General features: G+C 41.6%; 1 long non-coding RNA gene across 3 annotated transcripts in view; it reads right to left on the bottom strand.

Annotated features, from left to right (window-relative positions):
• Positions 1-5353: 5353 nt before the first annotated feature.
• Positions 5354-27938, bottom strand: part of LOC308652051 — a 30670-nt gene continuing 8085 nt past the window's right edge. The window contains exons 2-5 of one of the 3 annotated variants that reach the window (XR_014022724.1): positions 19219-19306; positions 17169-17433; positions 16921-16993; positions 5354-5535 (exon numbers count right to left, since the gene is read on the bottom strand). This is a non-coding gene — a long non-coding RNA (uncharacterized lncRNA). Of the gene's footprint in view, positions 5536-10952; positions 11970-15174; positions 16994-17168; positions 17434-19218; positions 19307-27938 lie in introns of those variants that run through there. The other 2 variants (XR_014022725.1, XR_014022726.1) reach the window with 2 other exon arrangements.

The raw sequence follows: 27938 nt of genomic DNA, 5'->3' as shown, positions 1-27938 counted from the left end.
CATTCAGGACTCAGATCACATGTCATCCCTTCAGAGAGGACTTCCCTAAATACCCATTTAAATTGCTGCCATGGTCACTCTTTTATATACACTATCTTATTGCACCTGTTGCTCTAAGATTTACTAATTTAATTGCCTACTTCTTATCTTTTACCTATCTTCCCTCTCCTAGAGTAAAAGCTCCATGAGACTGACCACATTGAGAGAATTTCTGCTCCTAGTCATGATAGAAAAACAAGGACTTCAGGGATTTTTTCCTCTCTTACCTTAAATAACTAAAAATCTGGACAAACTATATGACACAATGGTTTCAGAACTTGGATAATTGCACAGGATTGTGACCCTAAGAGAAGAGGAAAAAAACCACGGTGAGTCCTGTGATTGCCTTTGACGCTGTTTCTAAGCTTCAGTGTGGGAAGCGGGAACTGAACAGAGCCTGGGGGTTTTATTGAATTGAGAGATTGGAGTCCAATTGAGAGACTGGAAGGCAAGATATCTAGAATTTGAGAAGTAGCATTTCAGAGAGGAGGGATCTGCCCCAAGAAAATCTCCAAGGAACTACAAATGGAGTCTTTTTTGGGGGGTGGGGTCGTCTGCTATAAATGATGGGACACATTTGAAAAAATTATTGAAATACTCAAAATGACACCAAAGTCATCAGTAATTTCACCTACAGTTATTGCTAAAATATAAGCTCTCACAGCATCTACAATAACCAAAGAGCACTGAATTTTGGTCCTTTTACATCCCCTTGTGGAAAAAGCCTGTTTAGTGACCCCCAAAACCATCTCTCACATATACCTGAGTCAAAGTTCTCAGGTGTTCTAGCCAACATGGAAGTTTTTTGTTTATTTGTTTATTTGTTGGTGGGGGGAAGGGTGGGTTGGTTCCATCTTATACTATTCCTTCCTTTTTCTAGAAGGAAGTTTGCATCCCTCTCTAGATTCATGGCATGCTTCGCTTGACTCGGCATTCTGATGTACACTAAATTATACTAATTCCTTTTTTAAAAAGATCTCTACACATTAGCCAAAATTTGGAAGTGCCCTGAAAAGATCCACAAGAGTAGAGAATAAATAGGAAACAGGGTTCCAGCTCCAGGAATCTCCACTTGATTTAATTAAATCTGATACAACACCTGCCCACCCAAGGTCCAGGACCTGGGGCCTACATGGGTCACACAGGGTGGGCTCCTGTTTCCTAACAGAAGCCTTTTTCTCACGCACTGTACAACTGGGCTGGGACAGGACCAGCTAAAACGGAGGAAACCATACATGTACGTCACAGATGTGTGTTCTCTTCTTTCCCTTTGGGAAGATGTTCTCAGGAGTTATTTGCCAGGAAGTTGGTCATTTCCTGACCAAATGATGAGGTTTCCGAAAGGCATGAATAGCTTCTCTTGCCACATGGAATTGGCTGAAGATGTTCCCACATGCCAGAAGGCAGGCCATAGAAGGGCCCTTACTGGTATCAGGCAAAAGAAGAGAGGCAAACGGGTCAGGGAGCTTGGAGGCAGAGGCAGCCAGTGCTGGAGGAGAAACACAAGCTGGGCCCATGGGGCCTGTGGGCCAAGCACAGAAGGGTCTGGAGAGCAGCAAGCCTGGCTGAACAACTGCCAGAAATGTGCCGAGTGTGGTGAAGCCCACGAAAGAAAAGAGCATAATAAATAATGAGTAAGAGCAAGAAAATCAGTCCAACATGAGCGTGCAGAGATATGACTGAGATCCTAATTCCATCTCCTTTGGATATCTATTAGAAATGGGATTGCTGCATCCTATGGCTGTTCTATTGTTAGTTTTTTGAGAAAGCCGCCATACTGTTTTCTGTAATGGTTGGGCTAACTGACATCCCACTAACTGTGGGCATGGGTTTCCTTTTCTGCACACTCCTGCCAGCGCTTATTATCTCGTCTTTTTAAAAATAGCCATCCTGATAGGTGTGAGGCCATATCTCCTGGGGGTTTCAAATTGCATTTCCTGGTGATTAGTGAGGTTGAGCAATGTTTCATATGCCTGTTGACCATTGGTATGTCTTTTTTAAAGAAATGTCTATCAGGTCCTTTCCCATTTAATGGAATTATTTCTTGTCATTTGTTTTGTTTTTTGCTAACTTTGTACTCTTGCTGTTAACCTATAATACTCTAAAAAATAAAATCAGTTGAAGAAGATCCCCACCCCCACTAAAAATTTTGTGAAGAAATAAATGGTGGGTTTTAACAAGTCTCCCATGCAGAATAACTCCAAATAATTTATGCAGATACTCTTCACTCAAGGTGGAGGAGCATAAATCTCTACTCCTTTCATTTGAGCTACCTATAAAGACTTCCTTCCAAAGAGTATGTAAAAAGGAGAGGGAGTAACTTTTCAAGAGAAAAATTTGACAAACATACCTCAGTCCGGTGATCAAGGTCAACATCAACAGTGATAAATCACATTGATAGCATGGACCCTTGATATGATGTGATAACAATGGCACTTTACCCCTGTGATTTTCCTCCTTAAAACCCATGATCTCAGTCTAATCTTGAGAAAAACATCAGACAAATTTCAACGAAGAGCTGTTCTATAAAATATCTGATTAGTACTCCTCAAAACTCCCAACATCATCAAAAGAAAAAAAAAAAAAGAAAATCTGAGAAACTGTCACAATCAAAGGAGCCGAAAGAGAGATGACAACTAAATGCAATGCGGTATCCTGTACAGGATCCTAAAATAAAAAAGATTAGGTAAAAGTAGAGAAACCTGATCAAGTTTGGATATTAGTTCATGGTAATGCGGCAATACTGGTTCGTTAATTGTAACAAATGTACCATATTCACGTGATGTGTTAATAATAGGGGAAACTAGGTGTAAGTACATGAGAACTCTCTGTTCTTATTAGCTTTGCAATTTTCTGTAAATCTAAAATGCTTCTAAAAATGATTTCATTTTTAAAAAGATATTGAACACACTTATCTTTTTTCTTTCCCCTTTGCCTTCAGAAATTGTGTGTCCACACAAATATGGTGGGTGAAACACTGAAGGCCTGGGCACAGTGGGAGCTTTAAGGGAGGAACAACACTTACCAATTAGTGATTGTATCTCATTAAATGTCATATATGTGATCTCAGCATAAATGATCACACTGGTCAGCATTTATTGCAACCTAAACATTCCCTGCGATGGTGGTGGTCTAGTGGGTTCAAGGCCACAGTCCGCTTGGGCTGCCACAGCAAAATTCCATAAGCTGAGATGGCCTCACAGTTCTGGAGGCTGAGAAGTCTGAGGTCAAGGTACAGGAAGGTACATTTCAATCTGCATCCTTTTCTCTGGGCTTATAGGTATCTGTCATTCTGCTGTCTGCTCAAATTTTCTTTTCATTGAGTGCATGTGCAGGGGTGGGGAGAACTCTTCTTAAAGGGCAATAATCTCATTAAGAGAGCCCCACCTTCAGGAAATCATCTAACCCTAATTACCTTCCAATGGGCCCACCTCCAATTACCATCCATCACTCCTGGGATTAAAGCTTCAATTTATGAATTTGGGGAGGGGGGAGACACAAATATTCTGTCCATAATAGTGGTGAAGGCCCTCAGAATTTGGAGTCAAACAAACTTGATTTAAATCCTAACTTTGTCTCTTACTAACTCTGTGACCCTGAACAATTTACTCTATGCCTGTCTGTTGCTGTTTTCTCTCCTTAAGATGAGGGTTATTAACAATGCCAGCCTTACTGGTTGTTCTGAAGATTAAATGTGGCAATATGAAGTGCTGAGAATAGTATTGGAGCTTGCTATAATTTGAATGCGTCCCCCAAAAGTTCAGGTATTGAAAAGTGAATTCCCAAAGGCATATATTAATAATATTTAGAGGTGGGGCCTTTGGAAGGTAGTAAGGATTGGATGAGGTCATGAGAGTTGGGTCCCCATAAGGGTGTTAGGGACTATAGAAGAAGAGAAAATTCAAACCCAAGCTGGCATGCTTGCTCTGTCTCACCCTTTGATGCCCTCTCTTAGGTTATGAAGCAGTAAGAAGACCCTCACCAGATATCACACTGATGCTCTAGAACTTCCCAGCTTTCAGAACAATGAGCTAAATAAATGTCTGTTCTTTATAAATTTCCCAATCCCTGGTATTTTGTAATAGCAACAGAAAAATGAACTTAAAAATGTTAGCATGTAAGTATCAGCAAACACTAGCTATCATCATCATTATGATGATGTAGCTCATGAGTTCCTACTTTTATAAAAAGTAAGAACTTTTTATAAAAAGTATGATAGTCTGGAGAAATACTGCAACAAACAATGGGGAAGATTTTAGAAAGAGCAGGAAGAATCTGCTCCAGTGTTTTACTTTCTCTGCAGATGTGCCCGTCAGAGAGCCAGCTACAGTTGACCATTTCCTTCCTTTGTTCCTTACCTCACTTGTCTGACTGGAATTTTCTGTCCTTGGCATGTTCTGACTTTTAACTTAGGGGAAAGGATGGAGTTGCATATTTAGCTATATAATATTAATTTAGTTCCACCCTCGTATTCTTTTTCAGAGGCAGAGAATATATAAATAAAAGCAGACATCTAGTAAACATAGCACTTAGTTATACATTCACTTCTATTTGAATTCCAAGTACAATTTTAACTTCTAAACCAATGCCTACTTTTGTTCTATGAATCATTTTGATGGTTATTTTATTCCTTATCCAACATAGCATATCATAGTTATTGAATACATTCACCCTTCAGGTAGATGGAGAGAGCTTAGCCCCCCTTCCATCATAAATTTGTGTTCTTGCATTTTTCATTTTCAACTTGCTACCCTTATTTTAATGCTTGGTCTCATGCACAGATTGTATTTAAAAGAAATTTTTTTAAGTTGTGGTAAAAGACATATACCATAAAATTTACCACCTTACCCATTTTAAGTGTATAATTGGATATAGACTGTATTTTTATATTTAATGCTTGTTTTGTGGATCCAACTGCATTTAACTTGTGGATTTTATAAGTAACATTTTTTAAAAAATCTGTTTTGTTTTGTTTTGTTTTTCCCCAAAAAGGGCAAAAGTCCTTAGATGCCTAGTAACCATACCCAGAGAGAGGCTGTGGAAAACTGTTCTCCTCTTTCCTTCTCCTCCTTTTCTTCATCCTCCTCCTTCATTAAGGTTCAGCTCTGTTCCACAGTAAAAGACTTTTTTTTCCCAAAGGAAATCCTAGTAGTTTAGATAATGGTAATTTCTATTATAAACACTCATAGATGACTAATAATGCATTCTGCTTCTCTGATAAAAATTCTTTTATAAAAAGATAGACATCTCTTGGGTTCTCTCAACCCTCTGGTGAGGAGAGAAGCAAGTGGGCCCAATGGTGTTCCAGTCTGGACAAGGAGGGAGCCAGGAAGGAGTCATGAGTGGAGTCTCAGGGCATGCTGGGAAGAGGAAGCAGAGAGGCCCAGGGTCATGGCTGCCAAAGAGGCTGCCCTCCTCAGCTCTTCTTGATGACTCTCGGTTCAGCTCATTGAGCCACAGTGACACATCCAGCTCTGCGTGGGAAGCTCCTGTAGCCTAGTCCGGAAAGCAAGGTGCACATACAAACACATTAACAATCAGTTCAAGGCCACAGTTAAGCATATCAGCAAATGAATGATACAGATAGGGAAAGCAGCCTTCCTGTAGCTGGAGAAATAGAGAAAGCGTCATGGGAGATGCAGGATTCTTAGTCCACCTTGAAAGATGGGTAGATTTCTGAACGAATTGGTCCTACTGCTAGAAAGTAAATATATAAGTAGAGGAAGAAATAATCGCAGCAAGTTGGGAAAAACCTGTATCTGCCAAACCATCTCACTATTCATTTTCTTCATCTCCTGAATTTCACTTGGTTAAATGGGATTTTGCCATTTTGCCAACTCTCCCCAAATCCCTAGGGTGACCTACACAGCATTTGCCTTTCTATATTTCTATAGATGACAAACAGATTTTCTTTTCTCCTTTTTGGGCATGGGCTTCCTGGGGTAGAGGTCATGGTTGTGATGTGCACTGTGTCTGGGAAAACTGCAAGGAGTTACTCCTGTCTCCAGGTTAGTTTAGACTTCTGTTATAGGACTAGTGCTCAGCAGTGATTATATCTTTAGATACCTCCAGGGTGCCTGTGACTTGCTCATCGCTCATTTCGGAGGGGTCTCGCTTAGCAGTGACCTTGAGTTTCTCTAGAGAGTGATCACTGTTGGAGTTTCCATGAGTGGATTTATGCAACCGCAACATTGACCAGTGTGGTCTCACAGGACCTGAGCTCAAGTCTGGGCCCTGAGGGTGTTGATCAACTTCGTGGTCACTACCAAGCCTCTCTAGTCTCAACCATTCATCTAGTTACTCAATTTATCCTGGCCTTGTGGTCTAGCCAAGAAGAAAGGGCTTCTGGGCCGAATGCCACTAGGAAGATTGTCCCCCAATGGAAACAACGCACCCCTTTATTTATGGTCTTCTCCTTTTCCCCCATCAAATCAGATTTTGCTTTCTCTCACTATTGAGGTGGAGGAGACAAAGACTTGTATTTAATATGCAAAAGCAGTAGCTCACATCCAAATTGCTATTATCCCTGCAAAAAAGACTCCTCTCAGTGCTTTAAAATCTTTTAGCTATTTGCTTTCATTGCTTGGGTTACATTTACCTATTTTTTTTGTTGCGAGTTTTATATGTAATCCCAAGGAAAGGGGAATTCTGTTTTCTTATTCTAACCAGTCATCTCATTGAATTTTTATTTAAAAAATATATCTGGATGTGAAAATGTTTTAATGACAAGAAATTGCAAGTAGATATAAGACAGAATAAAGAACAATTGTATTTTATCTTATTTTAAAATTTTATTTTCCAAGATAGTGATAAACAATCACTGACATACAAGCACTATATACCTTGTTTCTGTTGGTTTCCTCATCTGTAAGTTTCCCTTTAGTTTAATATTCTGTGTTGCTATAAGAGAATATGGTGCTGTTTTTGTTGGAAATTCAAAATCTTACAAAAAAAAAGGATTAAGCAGGAGACACTAAAATGTGTCCTGGAACACATTGGTGACCACCACTTAGGACCTCTTCCTATACCACTATTAAGAATGGTCAGCATTAGCATCTCCCTGGAGCTTAAAATTCGCAGCCAAGGATTGCAAACTCAAATGCCTCCAGTCTTTTGAGGCTGGTTAATGCTAAGAGTGTGAAATGGTAAAGTGGGAGTCCAGGGATGTGGAAAGTAATAGATGCCAGTCTCCACCCTGAAAGTACGTGATTAAATAAGCAAACAAATAAAAATTTTAAAAAACATAATGGTGGCCAAAACACATAACAACAAACAAATCTGTGGCTCTATTTGTTCCCCAGGCTACTCATCTCCCACTCTTAAATTATTATCCAGCTAGGGTCTCCATTTTTTTTTTTTAAGTTAAGAATCTGAGGTCCAGCTGTGTGCCCAAGGTCACACAGCAATTTAGTGAGGTAGCAAGGCTGAGAACCAGGTTTCTTGCTTTCCCAAGTCAGTGTTCTTCCCTCTCATTATTTCCCAGCTTCCATCTGCTCCAGCCACAGAAGTTCACTGGTAGTTCACACTCTGAATCAATGGGCCTCATCCAAAAATTGTTTGTAACAATATCTGTTTCATAAAGATAAAAGTAGATTACTATAGTTTGAATGTGTCCCCCAGAAACTCAAGTATTGGAAACTTGATCTCCCGTGCAACAGTGTGGCGAGATGGGACCTTAAGCAAGATGTTTAGGTCATGAGGGTTCTGTCCTCATGAATGGATTAATGTCCTTATAAAAAGAGCTTGTGGAAGTGAATTCATCTTTCTCTCTCCGACCCCACACCCCTCTCTCTTTGCCTCTCTTTCCCTTCCTGGAGAATGCAGCAGGAAGAACCTCACCAATGCCAGCACTTTGATCTTGGGCTTTTCCAGCCTTCAGAACTGTGAGAAAATAAATTTCTCTTCTTTATAAACAAACCCATCTCACATATTCTGTTATAGCAACACAAGACAAACTAAAACATAGATACATGTTAAAATCACTTTCAAAATGTGTTGGCATGTTATTAGATCATTAAATTGCTAATATTCTAGAACAGCACCAACCGTCATTTAATAATTTTAAATGGTCTAATAGCTACATTTAAAAAAGTAAAATCAATATATCAAAAATATTATTTTTATATTAAGTATTAAAAATTATTGAGATATTTACTTTCTTATATAAATTCTCAAAATCTGTGACTATCTTATGCTTATGGCACAACTTATTTTGGACAGCTATATTGCAAGTGCTCCGTAGCTACTACACATGGCCAGTGGCTTCCATAGTGGATTATCTAGTTCTAGAAGGTGACTTATTCCATTCTTACCCTGCTCACAGCCAACCCAGGAAGGGAGAAAGTCTTCAGAGGCTTGTGTCTTTCAAGGCTCCTATTGCTGGTTAATTAAATCCCTAAGCAACGGCTGAGTCATTTGCAACTGCGGAAGACAATTTAAGAAATCTGTCTCAAAGCCAAGAACAGAACTCCCCACGTACAAGGAGGGGAGGCAAATCCTTTGGGCTAGATGCCTTGAAGGAGGAAAAGACTGCACTGAATCAGGTGTCCTTGTGTGGGAGGGAAGGAGGTAGGTCATTGCCAGGAGGAGGGAGGAAAGCAGAGAAGAGAAAGGGGGCCCATTTCTCCCCAGAGGGTTACTGTTTCCCTCCAGAGCCACAGAAGGAGGAGCTAAGTGATTTCCTCACTTGGTCCTCAAAGACTCTCCATGAGGCAGGTACTGTATCATTCTCCTTTTGTAGAGGAGGAAATCAAGGTACAGAGAGGTCATGAACTTGCCTGAGGACACATAGCTTGAAATTAGTGGAGTAGGTGCTCAGCGCCCACGTCAGATGGACTTTCAACATCTGATTTTTTAAACCCTGGGCTCTATTAGCACATTCTCACAACATCTCCAAATACTTCAGAGTATGCATGAACTTTTTTGCTTAAAGTGTGCACAAGTATTTGGTGTTTTCAGATAATGTATTATTATCTGCATGACTGAATGGTCTATTTTCAGGGAAATTTTGAAATCTAAAACCGTATCAGTGCTTCCCAGTAAAGGGGTTGTTTCTTAATCTTTCTCTCTGTGATTCATTTTTCACACACCCACTATTTCTGGGCGACTCTTGGCAGCAAAAGTCTATGGGGTCTGAGAGTAATAGGAGACTCAGATAGTAAAGAAGTAACAGATGAATGCCAGGAGTGCGGGGAGGAGGTGAGTGGCTATCCACATAGGTGTTGGCTTACCTGTGTCTTCTGATTTGGGATGGGAGAGGAGGGAAATGTCAATTTTTTTGTTTGTCTCAAAATATCCTATCAACCTCAGTCTTAGTGAGTTATTCCTACAAGATAATTTATTTTACCAGAGAAAAGTCACTTTCTCCAGAAGACTGTTAAAATGAAGCAGGGCTAATGCAGAGGCAAGATGGAGTAGCAGCAGCTAAGCCTGCAGTCCTGGTACCGTATGGCCAGTGTTAAGGCCCTGGGTCTGTGGGCTTCCAGCTGTGGCATCTTGGAAAGTTTACTGAAATTTTTCTCAAACTCCTCATTTTAAAACTGAATATAAAAGTCATTTAACCCAAAAGGGTTTTCAGGAGGATTAAATAAAGCGAGAGTACAAAGTGCTTGGAGGGTTGGCACTCAGTAATCCAATGAAGCACACAGCGTGACTGAATGGCTCCTAGGCCCTTCACCAGGATCTCACCTCAGAAATCACTAGGAGAGTTTGTTAAAATACAAGGGCCCAGCCTTACACGGAATGGGAAACCCTGGGGGACAAGCCGACTTATTTTCCCAAGAGGGGGAGGGGTTGCAAACAAGTCCTAATTGTCCCCTGCCTCCACTGGCACTGGTGTACCAGAATACTAAATCCTTATCCGTGTGGTGCCAAAAACACTCGGAGGCCAAACAACGTGGTGGGAAAGGCATGGGCTTTAGCATTGAACTTTGGCCCCATTGCTTGCTGGCTATGTTAACTGGGAGAGGCCGTCATCTCTCTCTGATCCTCAGTTTCCCCATCTGTATAGCAGAGATCATTATAGCTTTCTTTAAGTTTGAGATAAGGATGAAGTTAGGCTCAGCAGTGCCTAGTGGTCGGTCGATGTGGTCAATATGGGGTGCTCACTTCATTCAACCCTTTGGCCCTCTGAGAAGAGGGGAGGTGGAGTTCTGGCAGCAGTGAGCTGTCTAGCCATGCAGCTGACATTGTATAGAACTGAATTTTCTGCAGGAGGAACAGCTGCCAGGACTTTGGTGGGCAGATCCCTAAGTATTGGACTGGCCCAGAGATGTCAGTAGTGGAGAAACTGAGTAGGAAGAGTTAGGCAGTGGGGATGGGTCCCTAGGTGTCTTCTTTACTGAAAAATGAATTCCTTTTCATTTCAAGTAGTTAGGAGCCTTAAGATGTATTCCCTGCCTGCCAATGGAATAAAAAGATACCACCTAGGCTGGACCCTTTGGAAAAGGGAGATGAGCTCTGTGATTGGTGGGAGTGGCAGTGGTGGTGTTCCCTCTCATCCTGCCAAGAGAGTCTCTGACATCTCCCTCCACTCATTCTCTGATTTACAGTCTTATGATGGAATGATCCAATTCTCAGCATTAAATGCACAGATTCACACACAGTATGATACAAAGGCCATGTCAGAAGAGGCTCTGAGGGTCATCTACAGAGATAAGAAACCATGATTCTCCCCTCCCAATTTCCCATACCCCATCCTCAAATACCCCGAAGCAGTCCTGCATCTATCCAGGTAAGAAGGAAGCCCTTTAAGGGAAGATCTCCTCTCTACACTTGGCATCACCTCTTTCAAGATACAACCAGGTGTTCTAAGATCTTTCTTTTTTTTTTAATTTTTTAAAGAGAGAGTGAGAGAGAGAGAGAGAGAGAATTTTTAATATTTATTTTTTAGTTATTGGCGGACACATCTTTGTTTGTACGTGGTGCTGAGGATCGAACCCGGGCCGCACGCATGCCAGGAGAGCGCGCTACTGCTTGAACCACGTCCCCAGCCCCTTCTAAGATCTTTCTAGCCATAAGACATTCTAACAAGGACATGGGGAATGGGAGGAGGCAGATAGGCTTGGAAGTCAAATATAGCTTTCTTTGCAATTGTGTCTTATGTTATTCACACTATAACTTCCCTTATTTTTGAGTTCTCGTTGACATTTTGCCTGAATTCTGGCCATAGTTTCTTCCTTACCGTTTTCCAGGAGTGCACCAACACCCCTGTACCTGTCTTATTCCTCTTCACATCCCTAGCTTCTGGCACAGTACCAAGCACCAAGAGGCTCATCTGCCATGGTTATCAACTCTGTAGAGTGTCATAGCTCTGGCAATGAGACTTACTTACAGAAGGATAGCTCTGCTACCATTCTCTAGAAGATGGCTCTGTCCATGATTGGCCTGCCTGGGGTGGCGGGAAGAGAGGAACTAACAGTTTCCCAGCTCCTTTCTCAGGCAAGGGAAACTTCTGGGATTTGGAATCTGAAATCTGAATTCGAGACACAAACCTTCCACTTATTAACTGTACCAACCTCGGGCCATTTACTCAAGTGCCCTGGACCTCAGCTTATTTATTTTTGTTTCCTGGAAAAATGTAATAAGATTTTTTTTCCTTCCTGCCTCATAACCAAATAAATTGTGACAGTTAAAGAAATAAGGTTTATGAAAATGCTCTTTAAAGAAGCATAAGAATGATAGCTATCTTTTTCATAAAGTGACTTTCCTGGTGGGTTCAAAGTTGTATTTCAAATGTATTAGGCACCTACTATGTGCTGGGCTCTGTGAAGGGTATTTCAAGAAGTACACACTGGAGATGTGAAAGGTGCTTTGTGAAGGCACCTCAAAGAGGGATGCTGTTCACAGGCAGCTCCAGCCTGGGGTGTCCTCAGGGTATTTTTCTTTTGCTAAAACAGCAGGTTGTCTTTCATCCTTAGAAGAATTTGAACCTATAAATAAGGCAAAGGTCATCCTCATTTGGCTTCAAGACACCACAGATCAGTTTGTGAATGGCCTCCTTCACTGGGCTACCCCCATTTATACCCAGTGGGGCTGGCCACCAACTCTAGGAATATTTAGAAATAATCAAATATCATCTCTGCTGGAGTTACATCTAGATGACAGAGACTGTGTGATTTCATGTATCAGTGTCGATTCTAATAGTAGGTATTAGAACTAGGAGGAAAAATAATAGCTTTAGCTAAAACTTTCCTTTACCAATAGGCCAGGTACTAGTCCCAAGGGATTTATATATGTTACTCATTTAATCTTTCCATGAACCCCTTGAAGTAGGTTGCATTATTCCCCTCATTTGAATAGATGAGAACATTGAAACAGAGAAGGTTTGAATTGCCCAAGTCTCTCAGATTTGAGTGGCGAATCATGACTTGAACCCAGGCATTCTTGCACCAAAGAGAGCTGGACATACTTCCAACCTTGAGAGAGGCAGCTTGGATAACCCACAGAGTCTGCTCAGGAGGAGGGCAGCACACTCTGAACATAGCAGGAGTTCTGAGTGACCTCTCATTGATCACTTGGCTGCCAGGAATACCAGATCCTTAGGGGTTACCCAAGGTTTGAGGATAAAGGAGTCTTTCTACTCTTCAGTCTATTTTTATTATTCTTTATACTACTTATTAAAGGACAAACTTAAAAAAAAGGTAAAACTGTGACTCTTACAGATACAAAATGAGCATATGCTAAGGATTTTTAAAGCATGTTATTAATGAAAGGATTAGGTACATGTTGTTAACAGAAAAACTTGAAACAAACGACATTTTACAGACTTTAACTGAGCAAAGAATGATGAAAGGGGTGGTCCTCAGAACCAGAACATGTTCAGAGAACTCTGACCTGCAACACGGTCAAGTAACATTTTGTGGTCAGAAATAGGAAGTGAGGTACAGTGACAGCTGGATGGGTAACAACTCAACATATGCCTTATTTGAATGTGGTGTGATCTGTCTGCTTCCTGTGATTGACTGAAGCTTGGCTGTTGTGATTGGTTGAGATTCTGCTGCTTGTTACAAAAGTATACTCTAGGGGCTGGGGGTGTAGTTCAGTGGTAGAGCTGATGCCTAGCATGCTGGAGACCCTGGGTTCAATCCCTAACATTTATATATATATATATATATATATATATATATATATATATATATATATATATATATACACACACACACACACACACACATACATATATCCCTAAATTAGACTTTCATTACATATTAAGTGAGGTTGAAGTTCATCTTTATGGAAGGACCCAAGTATGGAGGCATCTTCATAGAAAGGGTCTGACTTAACAATGTTAAAATGATTTCAAGGGAATACAAAAGACACATTTACAGATCAGAAATACTGAAATGAATACAAAACTTTTTTCTAAGGTGAGAAAAAGGTTTATTGTCCCTTCACTGAACAAAACTCATTTGCACATTTATAGACAAGAATCTTTTTGCATTGCTATCAGTTCTCTACTATTTACAGAGCTGTAAAAGAGATAAAAGGCAATGAAAGTTTAGAATCACATAATCCTAAAAGGTGTGCTCTAAAGACTTCATATTTTTTTCTTTTTTTTACTAGAGACATCCAATAACTTTCAAATTTACAAATTCAAATTTCCTTACATTTTGCATTGCTAGAATCTTTATGACTCCTATATACCATTGTATTATTTTGATAACAAATATATGTTAACTGTATCTCTCAAGAAAGAATACAAGTTCAAGACCTTAATTTTCTCACCTTTTTTTTCCTGATCCTAAGACTTCTTTCCTAAATGTATTTCATTTATATTCTGGCCTGATAATTCTGATATCTGAAATATTTGCAAAGTGATGCTTCTGTTTATTGTTTCTGCTGACTTTCACTTGTGGTGCTTTGTTTTAATGAATTTTATGGTTTGTTTACAACCACTGTGACTTTATAGTGTGGGGAACCACACAGAACCCTAGAATTGATATAAAACTTATAAGCTGAAGAATAAATGTGAGATTAAACAGAGTCAAGCCTTCTTGAAATTCCTTTATCATACTAAAAACAGCCACTTCTGAGAAATAAGGTTGCTATAAGTTCCTCCTCAAGGCACATCTACTCCCAGAAAGGAGAATCAAACCTACCCCAAACTCTAGTAGTAGTTTCATGCCCCTGGAGGGGACTGTGGAAATTAGCAGTATCAAAATGGAGTCACCAATGTCAAATTCTAGCTAAATGAAGCCAGTACGCTTTCATGCATGTATGCATATGATAAGAACCATGCAACTGATTTCCTCAAAACCCAAGTATTACAAATAGGCACTTGTATAAGGACACTTGCCTAACAAAGCTATCCCCACCAATGGGCTCATTCAACTCCAATGGTTTGGCTTTCAAAACAGCTTACATGGATTTCTTCCTTCCTTCCCCTCCCTCCCCCCCCAATCTTGTCTTTAAAAGCATCTCCTTTGCCCCAATCTCTTTGTGTGTGCCCATGATCCACCATAGCATGTGGATCCCATTGCAATGCTCTGCTCTTCCCAAATACACTCTTGGCTCTGGAGTCAGTCTCTCTACTGTGTAATTTAGGTTGACAAGACAGGAGAACCTCACATAACTACATAGATTAACATCATCAAAGGCTTTCTTATCTCCTTTTGTTCTCCTAAAAATCTATTTATCTTTCCAAATAGTCAGTTGTTTTCTGTGGATACCTTCTTCCCCTCCTATGCACCTGCTAACATGTTAGATAAGCCCCAAATTTTAATTGCTCCTTTTGAGTTACTCCTCACTGAGCTCTAACGGGTTGTTTTCTTCGGTTAATCTGGCTTTTGTTGGTTTAATTTGTAGGCCTCAGCTACCAATCAAAAGAGGGTTCAGGAAAAGGTTTTTCTTCCCTATAATATTCGTTGGCTCTTTACCTATTGGAGTTTTTGAGGACTGAGGATGGTGTGTACATCCAGAGAGATTTACATTTGCTCCTTATAGGCATCCAAAATGTTATATACCTGAGAGCAATTTTAGTAAAGTTCTTAACTGGAGATTTTTCAAAAATATGCAAGTAGAATGAATTTGGACCCCAAACCTGAATTGAGGGTTGCCTTTTGGGTACACATCTGTCCAATCTTATCTATCACTTCAGTGTGCCCTGTGGTCACCAGCAATGGACAGATTCCCCCTCAGGGTACCCCTGGCTTTAGCATTCACTTATCTCTCTGAATCAGTGCTATTACTTAGGATTTTTTTGTTTGCTTGCTTTTTATTTTTTTAAAGAGAGAGAGAGAGAGAAGAGAGAGAGAATTTTGATAATTATTTATTTATTTATTAGTTTTCGAGGGACACAACATCTTTGTTTGTATGTGGTGCTGAGGATCAAACCCAGGCCGCCCGAATTCCAGGCGAGCGCGCTACCGCTTGAGCCACATCCCCAGCCTGAACTTGCTTGCTTTTTAGTTGTGTGTGTATGCACGCAAACACAAAAACACACACTAGCTCAGCAATACATTTTATTTCGTTTTATTTTTTGGTACTGGGGCTAGAACCCAGGGACACTTAGCCACTGAGCCACTTCCCCAGCCCTTTAGGCTTTTTATTTTGAGACAGGATCTTGATAAGTTGCTTAGGGCCTCACTAAATTTCTGAAGCTGGCCTCACACTTGTAATCCTTCTGTCTCAGACTCCCAAATCACTGGGATTACAGTGCTACTGCAATGCATTTTAAAAGCCTAAATTTTATTTTCAAGTACTTTTAAGACAGGATTTTTTCAGGATATCTGGTTGTTTTGGTTTGAATCTGAGGTGTCTTCCCAAAGCTTCTGTGTTAATGCAGGAATAATCAAAGATAAAATGATTAGGTAATGAGAGCTGTAACCTAATCAGTTCATTCTAGTTTGAATGGACTGAGTAGGTGGTAACTGTAGGCAGGAGGGGGCATGGATGGAGGAGGTGGGTCACCAGCAGTATTCCCTGGAAGTCTTCATCTTCCTTGGGGAAGGTACCAGGATTGAACTCAGGGGCATTCGACCACTGAGCCACATCCCCAGCCCTATTTTGTATTTTATTTAGAGACAGGGTCTCACTGAGTCGCTTAGCACCTTGCTTTTGTTGAGGCTGGCTTTGAACTTGCGATCCTCCTGCCTCAGCCTCTGGAGCCGCTGGGATTACAGGCATGCGCCACCACGAGCAGCTCTTGTTAGGTATTTTGAAGACAGCAATGCAAAGCTGACTAACAACACTGATCTTATTTCTGGAAGTAGAAGTTAACTGATATTTCTAAAGTAAAGGTATAAGGTAATAAAATAAACCTGGGATTGGGCTAATTCATTCAATGGCCACCATGAATAGTAAGTGACAGGCACTTAGTAACACTGGTGAACAAAATTCTGCCCTTGCCCTCAGGGGAAGAGGTGGGTTCCATGTCCTTGAACAGAGAACTGGATTGAATTTGGGACCTACTGCTTACTAACTGTATTAACTTAAATGCATTTCTTAACCTATAAAAAGAAAATAGATACTATCTGGACAGCAGTGAGAGCAAACTAACTAAGGTAGAGATATCACGATGATTTCTGATGCAAGAAAGAGAACCCTCAAGTTAATACATTTGAACAATAAGAAATCATCATATCACATACTAGTCCACAAGTATCTCAAAAGCTCCAGGAGATCATCTTAGGAGTTTGGGTTCTAATCTTCTCAGTGTGTTGACATTCATTCTCAGGCTAATAGTACAATGGCTACAGGAATTTCATCTAGACACAGTACCCAAGAGAAAGTCCATCCCTTTCTGTGTCTCTTTCCCAGATGCTCTGCCAACTCCAAAGACTTTTCTTCATGCCCCATTGGCCAGAGCTGTGTTACATAACCGTTCCTTGGCAAGGAGAGTGGAAATACCATAATTGGCTGATTAGATTGATCAATACTTACCTTTGGAACTGGGGATGGGGTCATCTTTGAGCCTCAAAAGGAAAAAAATAGATGAACAAAATTGGAATTCTGTCTGCAAGGAAGAAAGGAGAAATAGAAGTTAAACAGGCCACCAATGGGTACCACAATAGTCTACAAATGCCTGCAGCAAAGGACTAGTCCTCAGATGTTGAAGGCAACATCTTAGTGCACCTCTTCACTTAGAAATCACGTCGTTTGACAGGTGCCAATGAAAAAATGTTCAATACCTTCAGACTGACAGTCTCCAGAAGTGAATGCTGGCTCTCCACAGCTCACTAAAGGTCACCCAGCACGGCACATGGCCAAGTGGATGTTTTGGGATTGGCTCATTCCTCCCTCTGCTTTGAGGCCCCAAGGATCTGGGGTTGCTCTCCTGTGTTACGGATCCTCCAGTGTCTATACAATGCTCACTCCACACTTGGCAAAGAGAATCTCCTCTGGGATAGAGCCACATAGGCCTGAAGAGAGATGACTCCCAGTCCTGTCCTTTCACTTCAAATAAATAAATACAAAAGTAAAACAAAAGACAGGCAGACAAAAAGCAGACTCAAGGAACAGAAGTAGGAAAACGTAGGCTTTCACAAAAACAAGAGAGAGTAAAAGGACACCAAGGGGAAAACCTACCTCTGTTCACCCGAGCTCTGAGGAATCAGTATTTTTAAAACAATTTTTTAAAAGGTAAAGATTTATTAGCCATCCTCCTCTGCCTAACAGTCCTTTTTTTCTAGCAGTTTCTTTATTCATCTGAGGCAGGAGGATGAACAAAGGCTCGCTCCTTCTCAAGAAACACCCTCCTCCTTCCTCATCTCCACACCCCTGCCTTGACTTCAGGAAACGTGTTCAGAGAAAACAATTCCAGTTACTGGAAGATCTTAAGGCTTTCCTCTGTGAGTTAACAACAGCCTGGCCTCCGACCCCCAAGAAAAGATATTTACCAAGCAATAACAACACCTTTTATGTTATCTCAATATTAGGCAAGTCACTTCATCTGTCTTAATTTGGATTCCTTTATCACACAGTGAAGAAGCTTAGATTAGCAGTTTGAAAAGTGTGTGTTTCTATGTATTTAAATAACAGAACATTGCTTTAAATAACGTCATCCTATGTGGAGCTCACATTAAAAAAAAAAAACAGGTAAAAGCAGAGGTGCTTTGATTGAGGGGCCCTTGTGAATGGATTAATGTCATTATCAGGAAATTAATTGGTGGATACAAGTTGATGGAGTGGGGTGTTAATAAATTTGGCCCCTTCTGGCCCTCTCTTTCTGCCTCATATATGCTCACTTTCCCTTTCACATCATCTCTCGACACAGCAAGATGCAGCCCCTTGATCTTGGACTTCCCAGCATCCAGAACCTAAATAAACTCCTATTGTTTACAACTCACCTCGGCTGTGGTATTCTGTTATAGCAGCAGCAAACGGACTAAGACAGAAGAGTTTCTAGACCCTGGACTGAGCTTCAGTACACCTTGAAGAACTGCCCCAAGCCATGGCTTTTCCAGCCAGCAGTTTAACAATTACTGTCCCAGCTGTTTTCTAAGGTCCCTTCATATGTGAAACCAAGGCCCTGTTCTCTTTCTTAAAAAGAAAGACTGATTCTTCCCTTATAGATTCACACAGTGACACACGACACCTTCCACAGGTATAAAATAAGAACAAAAAAATTCCCCTTATAACCCCATTTCTCCTTTTTTTTTTTTTTTTTTTTTGGTAATTCTGAAAACCAAAACTTAATAGAGAACAGTACAGGGAAAATATAACTACACCTACCTACCATCCATAATCCGAAAATTACAATTTTGACACATTTGTCTCAGACAGGTTTTTTTTAAAGTAAAGAAATAAAAGTTGGCAGATAAAGTTGAAGTTCTCTTAGTTTATCTGTCCAATCCCAGTTTCCTTCTTTTATCCCCATCTTGACTAAGTAATGTCCCCTCCCCAAGATGTCCATGCCTGACTCCTAGCACTGGTGAATATGTTGCCTTATGTGATAACAAAAGAGATTTTGCAGATGTGATTTAAATTAAGGATTTGGGTATGGGGAGATTGTTCTAAATGATCCAACTGGACCAGTATAATCAGAAGGGTCTTAATTAGAGGGAGGCAGGAGAGTCAGAGGCAGGAGGGCCGGAGTCAGAAAAGATGTAACCACATTTCATGAAGTTGGTGGCAGTGAAGCAGAGACTGGTGTGATGTGGCCGTCTTTACTCATTTTCTGTGAGATAACAGAATCCCTAAGACTGGCTAATTTATAAAGAACAGAGACTTGTTTCTTACAGTTCTGGAAGCAGGAAAGTCCAAAGTCAAGGGGTACAAATCTGACAAGGGACTTCTTGCTGCATCATTCCATGATGAAGAGTATTACCTGGTAAGAAAAAAAAATGTATGTAAATGCCCCAAAGAGACCAAGAGAGACACAGAACTCACTCTTTTGTTAGAAACTCACTCTTGTGACAATGAAACTACTCCCATGATAACAGCATTAATTCATTCATGAGGGCAGAGCCAAAAAGAACACAATTCTGATGCTGCATTGTGGATTTTTGACCTCAAGAATGTGAGATAATAAATGTGTGTTGCTTCAAACTGCTAAATTTGTGCTGATTTGTGATCGCAGCAATTGGAAACACCGTCCTCATTGCTCATTTAAAAAATTCTCCTGGCCTCCTGTAGTCATTTGAGTTTGTGACTCTAGCTAGAGTTGCCAGATTAAATAAAAACAAGCAAACAAAGCAGAATTTACAGCTAAATTCTAATCTCAGATAAACAACAAAAACATTTTAGTATAAATATGCCCCGAATATTACTGAGTATCTATATTTTTATTTGCTAAATTCTAATACAAGGTCTCCAGCTCTCAACAGCCCTCACCTGTCTCCATTCCAACTTTACCTCCCATTGCTCTCTTTTTTAGGCCTTATGCTTTGGCCCAACCAGGTTGCCCACCAGTTTCCTGAGCATGTTTGCACTCTTCTTGGGGATCCTGCCTCTGCTTCTCTCCAGTTACCTAAGATTAAGTCAGTGCTCTTCAAGATCAAGTTGAAGATCCAGCTCCTGAACTGGAGATTCCCAGTCTCTGCCTTGGGGATCCCTCTGTCCCCCCAATTCTCATAGTATGTTATCGATGAAACTTATTTCACATTTATTATTTTGAGCTGCAGTGTTACTAATCTTTTAATAATAGGTATCTCTCCACTGCACTACAATATTTGAATTTTAACTTATTAAGGTATCCCTAGTGTTGAAGGTGCTTCGTACATTGGAATTAGTAGATAGCGTGCCAATGTAAGGATGATCTATCAGCTTTCATACAAACCAGCCCCAAACTTCTCAACCTAAATGACAAAGTTGGAGTGGGCTGTATTCAAAAAATACCATAAAGTGGTGTGACTCAAACAAAAATATTTATTTCTCACAGTTCTGGAAGATAAGTGGTCTCAGATTGGGGTGCTAGCAGGTTTGATGTCTGGTGAAGGTTTTCTGTTTTAGAGGCAGCACATTCTAAGATCTGTGTCCTCACATTGGGGAAGGAATGAGCTGCCTGTGCACATTTTATAAGGGCACTAATACCATTCATGAGGGGTTCCACCCCTATAACTTCATCTAGTCCAGTTAACTCTCAAATACCCCAACTGCCACCAGATTAGGAGGGAAGAATTTTAACATGTGAATTTTGGGAGACACAAGCATCAGTCTATATCAATGTAACTGTTCATGATGGTATGGTTAGATGGATTTTTTTTTTCTGGTCTGGACTGGTTTGGTTGGTTGGGACTGGATGGTCTAGCATGTTTTCATTCATGTCTGGGGCCTCACGTAGAATCACATGTGGTGCCTCTTTTCGTTCTCAAGCAGGCGGGACCAGGCTGTTCACATGGTGGCAAAAGTGTTCCACCAGTGAGAGTGTCTACATGTGTCACATTTGCTATCTTCCCATTGGCCAAAGACGGTCACATAGCCAAGCCTAGATTCAATGGACAAAGAAATAGAATACTGTTTACATTTCAAGTACATTTCAAAGCAGAACAAGAACAAATTGAAAGCTATTCCTTCAACAATCTAACCCAGATGCTTCCAGTTTCCAATGAACTCAAACACTTCAACATTCCTCTCAGTTCAAGAAGTAGGCCTATTTTCCACCTTGGTGTCTGCTTGCCCGTGAAACTGCACTTCTACTGGCATGCCAGACTTCTTCCCCCAGGGGCCAATCCCATGCTGTTTGCTCTGCTTGGAATGCTGCCCCCCCCCCACTTCTTGCCAAGCTAATTATTACATTTCCTTTAAGTCCCTTCCTAAAGTCACTTCCTGAGGGGAGCCTTTCCTGACTATCCAGAGCAGGCCAGGTCTCCTGTGCTGCTCGTCAGAGATCCACGGTAGCTGCGTTACAACACTCTCCATGAGTGAGTGTTTTGAATTGTTTCGTGGTGCAGTTCTTTGCTTAATGTTGTCTGTCCTCATCTGAAAGTGTTTCGGGGCAGAGACTGAGTATATCTTGTTCCTTGCTGAGTTATCGACATTTAGCAAGAGCTTAGCATAGAGCAGGTACCATAGGAAAAAAAATGAATGAACATAAGAATGCACGGAGGGTTTGTGCTCAGCATGGTAGAGGTCCGTTCAGAAAACTCCCAGATTAGAAGGCATAGGAAACTGCGACTTATGGGAGAGTGAGACTGGGTCACACAAAATGATTCAGGAACAACTCCATACCAAATGACAGTGAAATGCCAGATGTTGGACTGTAAGTGCCGTGGGAAATCAGGATAAAGGGATTGGAATTGGCCAAGTGGTCACAGAAAACCTTATCTAGAAGGCAGCACCTGAGCCAGGACCAGAGGAGGAACAGGATTTAGATGCAATGAAGTTAGGGAAGGAGGCTAATATGACCAGGTCATGAGTTGGATCCTCAGTTGCTCCTATTGGACTCATGGCCTCACAAGCTACTGATCCCAACAGAGAACAGGCTGGAGAGTCGGTTGGGATGGTTCTACAAAGCTACTCCTACCATCCCTGAAACAACTCAAGAAGATTATGTTTGGAAGAGACGGCCAAGTTGATTAAAATAGCTCGCTCAGAGACCTAACATCTGCTTCTACTCTTCTAGAAACCTTGTGGTCTGGACATTCTCTGTCCCTCTTCATCTCTTTCACTTTTCACTATTTATTATGAAAACCTCCCAAACATACACAAAGAAAGTACAAGAAATCCCATCACCAATTTCAACAAGCATCAATACCATATTTGTTTTATAAGTCTCTCTCTCCCCAACCCTCTCTTTCTCTCTTTTAACTAAAGCATGTTAGAACAAATCCCAGATAAAATATCATAACACCCCTTAAATACTTCAATATGATGTCTAAAAGAAATAAGGGCATTTTCTTATATAATCACAATACCTTTTCACGCCTAAAAAAATAAAGCAAAATTCCTCAATATCATTTAGTACCCAGTCTATATTCAAAATTTTCTGATAGTTGGTTTAGTGGAATCAAGATCTAAATGAGATCCACACATGAGTTTTGTGACATGTCTCTTAAATCTCTTTTTATCCAGGCTAATAGATGTTCTCTTTTGACTGGGGTTTCTCTTTGTTGACAACATGCCTCAGACCTCATAGCCTTTATCTCACCCCTACATTGGCAGGGAGCTAAGAGATTAGGAGTGAAGTCTGTATGGAGAGAAAGTCGGGGGAAAGAGGGAATATCAGAGTCCTCAGATCTTATGAAAAGAAATACCTAATCAGCTTCAAGAGAAACAGATTAGAGTAAGAGACTCTTAAGAACTGGAGTTGACCTGCATGCTCTCCTAACACCTAAGAATGACAAGAATTTACCAAGATCTTAAGAGGTGGATTCCTGTGGGTGAGAGGGGGAGGGCCAGAGAAAGGAAATCAGAATGAATCTGAAGGACAGCTCAGAAGCATAGGCAGGACTAATGTGCTGGATCCAGAGCAAAATTAAAATCCCAGAACTCTCCTTCAAAAAGTATTAGGAATTTCAGAGCAGCAACAGCAAAGCATTAAACCAAGCCTGGGACCCTGCTGAGCAGAGAGAGGGCACCTGTGTGACTACATGTGGCCAAGTCCAGGAGGCCCCTGGGAGCTATATTACAAAGCAATGCTTTGCTAGCAAGTGTCTTGTTTGTGTTTCAGAGATGAGCAGAGGCAGGGGAAAGCCTTCCTACATCTGATAGCTACCACCAGCATCTTAGACTTGTCAGGATGCTTAGCAATGGTGCATGGCTTCCAGAGGGTCATAGATCAATGCTATATAATTCTCACCCAGGGGTAGTGTGGGTGTGGATCCTCTAGCTTTTGCACTAGACTGTGTGAGCATGGGCTGTAGAGTCAGAAAGCCCGGCTTCATTTCCAGACTCTATTACTTACTGGTTACTGTATAACCTCAGTCAGTTACTTGATTTTCTATTTTATCCAGTTAATAAAAGTACCTACCTCAGAGGGTTATATGAGAATTAAATTAGTCCTTATTGGTTGACACATGCCAAGCACTATATGTGTTTGTCAAAACAAATCTAGAGGGGCTGGGGTTGTGGCTCAGTGACAGAGCATTCACCTAGCTAGTGTGAGGAGGCACTGGGTTTGATCCTCAGCACCAAATAATTAATAACTAAATAAATAAATAAATAAAAATATTGTGTCCGACTACAACTAAAAAAATATTTTAAAAAATTCTAGAAGTTAGAGCTGTATGGGTTCCGTCTTAGTCTGTTTTCTGTTGCTATGACAGAATACTTGGGACTGAGTGTTTATAAAGAAGTTTACTTTGAGTCATGGTTCAGGAGGTTGAGATATCCAAGAGGAAGGCACCAACATCTTCCCTTCTAAAAAGGGCCCTGTGCTACTTCAACTCATGACAGAAAGAAGGACAAGCAGGTACATGCAGAAGAGAAAGAGGCCAAACTCCCCAATAGCTAACCTATTCCTATGAGAAAGGAATTATCTATTCATGTGGGCCCCACTGCCATGACCCACACACCTCCCAACTCCCAACATGGCGACAGAATGAGTTTCCAAGATATGAATTGTAGGGGGACATACTCTCACCACAGGTCTAGACAGACACCTGGTAATAGAATCTACAGGACCAAGACTGACTCTGCTCTCTTAGTGGAGAGAGGCTGAGCCAGGCATCCTGATTTTGTCCCCCCAAAAATTACACAATGATTATTCACTAAATAAGTAGTCATTGAGGGCTGAGGTTGTGGCTCAGTGGTAGCACACTTGCCTGGCATGTGTGAGGCACTGGGTTCGATTCTCAACACCACATATAAATAAATAAAGGTCTATCAACAACTAAAAAAATACCTTTATTAAAAAAAAAAGTGGTCATTGAGCATCTACTATGTGCCAGGCACTCACTGAGTAGAGAGTGAGGTAGGATTGGTTCTCTTCCTTATGGTGCTGATCATCTAGCTCTATCTGTAAGGTTAGTCCTGCCCAAGTCTAGGACCAGGCCTGGCACTCAGTAGGAAGAAGAGGAGATACCCTCAGCCTGTAGCCCACTTAAGTATCCTGATTCCTTGTTATGAATCTGCTCTGTGATTTGGACCAAGACCCTGCCTTGAATAATTCAGTGTTCTCTCACTAAGATACAAACTTTTATTTCCTGCCCAAAACCTAGACATCCCCAGACTGAGTTCTAACACTTGCTATTACAGTCTCCAAGATGCTGTGAGCAGCTTGGCTCTCCCCGCACCCCACACCACAGACATACTTGGAGGGGTTCTTGGATCTGGGATTTGGTTTGGGTCATCCTTGGTTAACAGTGATGATATCACATTGTCCTTCCCCGGCTGGCCCGGGACCATGTGTGTCCATCTCTCCAATAACTAACTAGTCCTTGACTTTGTCCTTGTGTCCTTAACACCTTCCCACTTCTTGAGTCTGCATAGCTGCATGGATTTAGCTTCCCATCTTGACAACACTCAAGCCTAGGATCTGAAGGATACAGGCTGGGGTGCTGGGGAACCTGTACAAATGTCAATCTGACATTGAAACCAGACTCATTTCCTTCAACAAAATTCTTGGCTCTCTGCCAAGACCTTTGAGGGGTAGTTTATGACAAGATGGCCACGGGAAGATAAGGTGGGGTCTTCAAGGTGAAGGGAAGGTGATGGTGAAGATGCCAGCTGCTTTCCTGATGGCAGGTCCCAACCCTGAGGCCATTGTGAATGCAGCTCCCCCACCTCCCCCGGCAGCCTGGGGACACTGGCACACAGCCATCCTGGCTAAAGGCCTCCAGGCAACTAGACTCTTCAGGTGATAAAGAGTGTCAGGCAGAAGGCCAAGGGGAGTGTTTTCCACATTCTTCTTGTTCTCCAGACCTGCATTTTAGAACTTCTGAAATGGTGACACTGGGGGAAAGAAAAGTGTTTCCAAAGTCACTTTGAAAAGAAGCGATTTATATTCCTTTTCCCCCTTCACTGAGCCGTGGTAAGTTACCGAGCTGCAGGTCCTGTTGATGGAGCATTACGGGAACAGCAAGAGCCAGACCACAGGAGTTACACCAAGAAAATCAGAAGGGCTTCAATGTGTAAATCTGGGGTTGTCTCTGAATCCTTTGGCCCTGGGAAGGGAGAACAGAGCCCAGACTGGGAAGAGGCCAAGCAGGAGGACCGACAATGGGGAAGGTGGCCAGGGCATGATGCCAGGACTTTTTATCCTGTTAGGCCATTGCGTCCCTGCAACTTCCAAACACAAAACATTCATCTTACAGAAACTCTAGGCCTCTGAGTGGCGGGGCGGGGGCAGGGGGCCAATGGAGTCCGTCTTTGGGTAACTATATATATGTACATACACACACACACACACACACACACACACACACACAAGCTAAGAGACTTGAAAACAATTGAGGTTGATGTCTTGAAGGACCAACTAAAATAATTAATGAGCAACCAAACCTTGGTGAAGGGGAGGGAGGAAGTACAAAATATTGACTTTCCTAAAGCATATTTCAGTTTAGAAGAACAAAATTTTAACATCCCAGAAAATAAAACAAGTGTTCAGAGAGACGGAAGTACTGATTTACAGGCGATGCAGGACACGGCAGACACATTTTTCCTGTGGAGTGTCAAGGAAGACTTGGAACAGGGAGAATTTAAGCCTGACCTTGATGGTTGGAGAATTTAGAATAAGAAGCACCTACTGAGTGCCAGGCAGTGTGTGAAGAACTGGGAACCCAAAGATGAGCACCTCATGGGTTCTGTCCCCAGGGAAGTGCTCCTAGTGTTGTGTGGGCAGCAGAGGTGTGAACAGTAAGTACTGGTAAGTGGTGTGATCACTGTGTGCTGGGGAGGTAGGCAGGGGGTATGGTGTGTGAGTGGGTGTGTGTGTGTGTGTGTGTGTGTGTGTGTGTGTGTAGAAAGAGAGAGAGTTCTGGATGGGCTCTGCTGAGGATGTGGTTTATTCGTGAAGATTCATACAGAATCTTCAAGCCTCCGTTTACTGTATGGACTTGGAGGGAGAGCATTCTAGATTAAGAAGCCATGAGTACAAAGGCACAGACAGACGCCATAATAAAGACAGGGTGAAAATTCAGAGAAGTCTGTCACAGGAACAAAGGGTGCGTGTGGGGGTGTGGCAGCAGATATGTCTGGGCCAAGTGGACAGGACAAAGGTCAGGCAAGCCTTGTAGGCTAAATTAAGAGGGTGCATTTTATATTGTAAAGGGCAGGAGAGAATGCTAACCTTTCAGAAAAAATTGTTCCCTGGAAGAAGGGCATTTTATTGCTTAGAGAATCCAGGGAAAGGGAGATCAGTTGTGAGGTGGGGGGTTGGTTGAGAGAAATGGGTCACAAAGACTTTTAATGAGGGAAATTGCAGCAGTTCATAGGATGTTCATAGTCATGTGTGATACACAGGGTGGATTAGAGGTGGGAGTACTATTTGGGACTAGGGACACCTTTAGGAGATAATGCCCCCATGAAAACTACTTATCTTAACAAATACGTTCCCCCCTCAGAGTGTTAATTTTAATTTAGGGATTGTTAAAATGGCAGTCATTTCTGTACCTTTCAATTTCTTTTTCCTCTGAGTCAAAATGAATTTTGCCTATCAGAAATCATCAGAAATGACTTCAACTCTTTGTCTTCCGAGACCAACTTCAGAGTGTGGTGCTCCTGGTCCACAGTGGAAGGAAAGGTCTGTTGTTGCAATGCTGTGATTTTTCTAGAAATTTGAGATCTGCTGGCACAATTGTGTTTGTTTAAAACAACTAAAGCAAACATCCCAGTGCAGTCCCCACATTCTGCATAAGGGCCCTTTGCCCTACTGCCTAAGTGGTTCATCCAGACTTAGATCAGTCTACTAAATGGACGTACATCTTTAAGATAACTGTCCTCTGAGGAAAAGTTGAGGTTTAGGAAAAAAGTGACTTTTGTTCTAATGCCAAATCCCTGGGAGACTGGTGCTTGGAATGTTTACGTCCTCCTGACTTCTTACATGATTTCTCCAATCCTTACACTTCCTACACCAAGAGCAAAGCACAACTTGACCCTGGATGAGTACGTGGTAGGTCTGCCAGGCTGGCTAAGCAACTCAGGCTTTGCCATGTGCACGGGCTCGTTAGTCAGGAGGCTGGAGCCGAGGGCAAATAAGGTTGAGGTCTTAGTTAAAATTCCTGTAAAAAGCCAATTGGCTGGGCACACCCTGCCCTCTGCTCTCTCTGGCCCAGGTCATGAAGGGGACTAGGTGAGAGGGCATAGATGGCTCACAGCAGCCCAGCCCTGCTCAGCTCTCTCAAATTGCCTTGCGCGTCTGAATGGTGGTGGGCCAGTCATTCAGACTCCAGACACAATGAGACCTTGATTAAGCCACCTTCTGGGAAGAAAACACCATTATATCTTTCAGTCATGATATTTTTCCAGGTCTCATTAGTGATGTGAAACAGCATGGCAATTTTTCTACTAAACAGAAAACATTTTGTCTGCTGCTCCTGTCAAAAATACCCTGACAGCTTCAATTTGCCCCCAACAATTTT

Source organism: Spermophilus citellus, assembly GCF_964194105.1.
Source record: "Spermophilus citellus genome assembly, chromosome: 6".
Classification (NCBI taxonomy): Eukaryota; Metazoa; Chordata; class Mammalia; order Rodentia; family Sciuridae; genus Spermophilus; species Spermophilus citellus.
The sequence above is the reverse complement of the archived record's forward strand: the minus strand, read 5'-3'. Positions and strand labels throughout refer to the sequence as shown.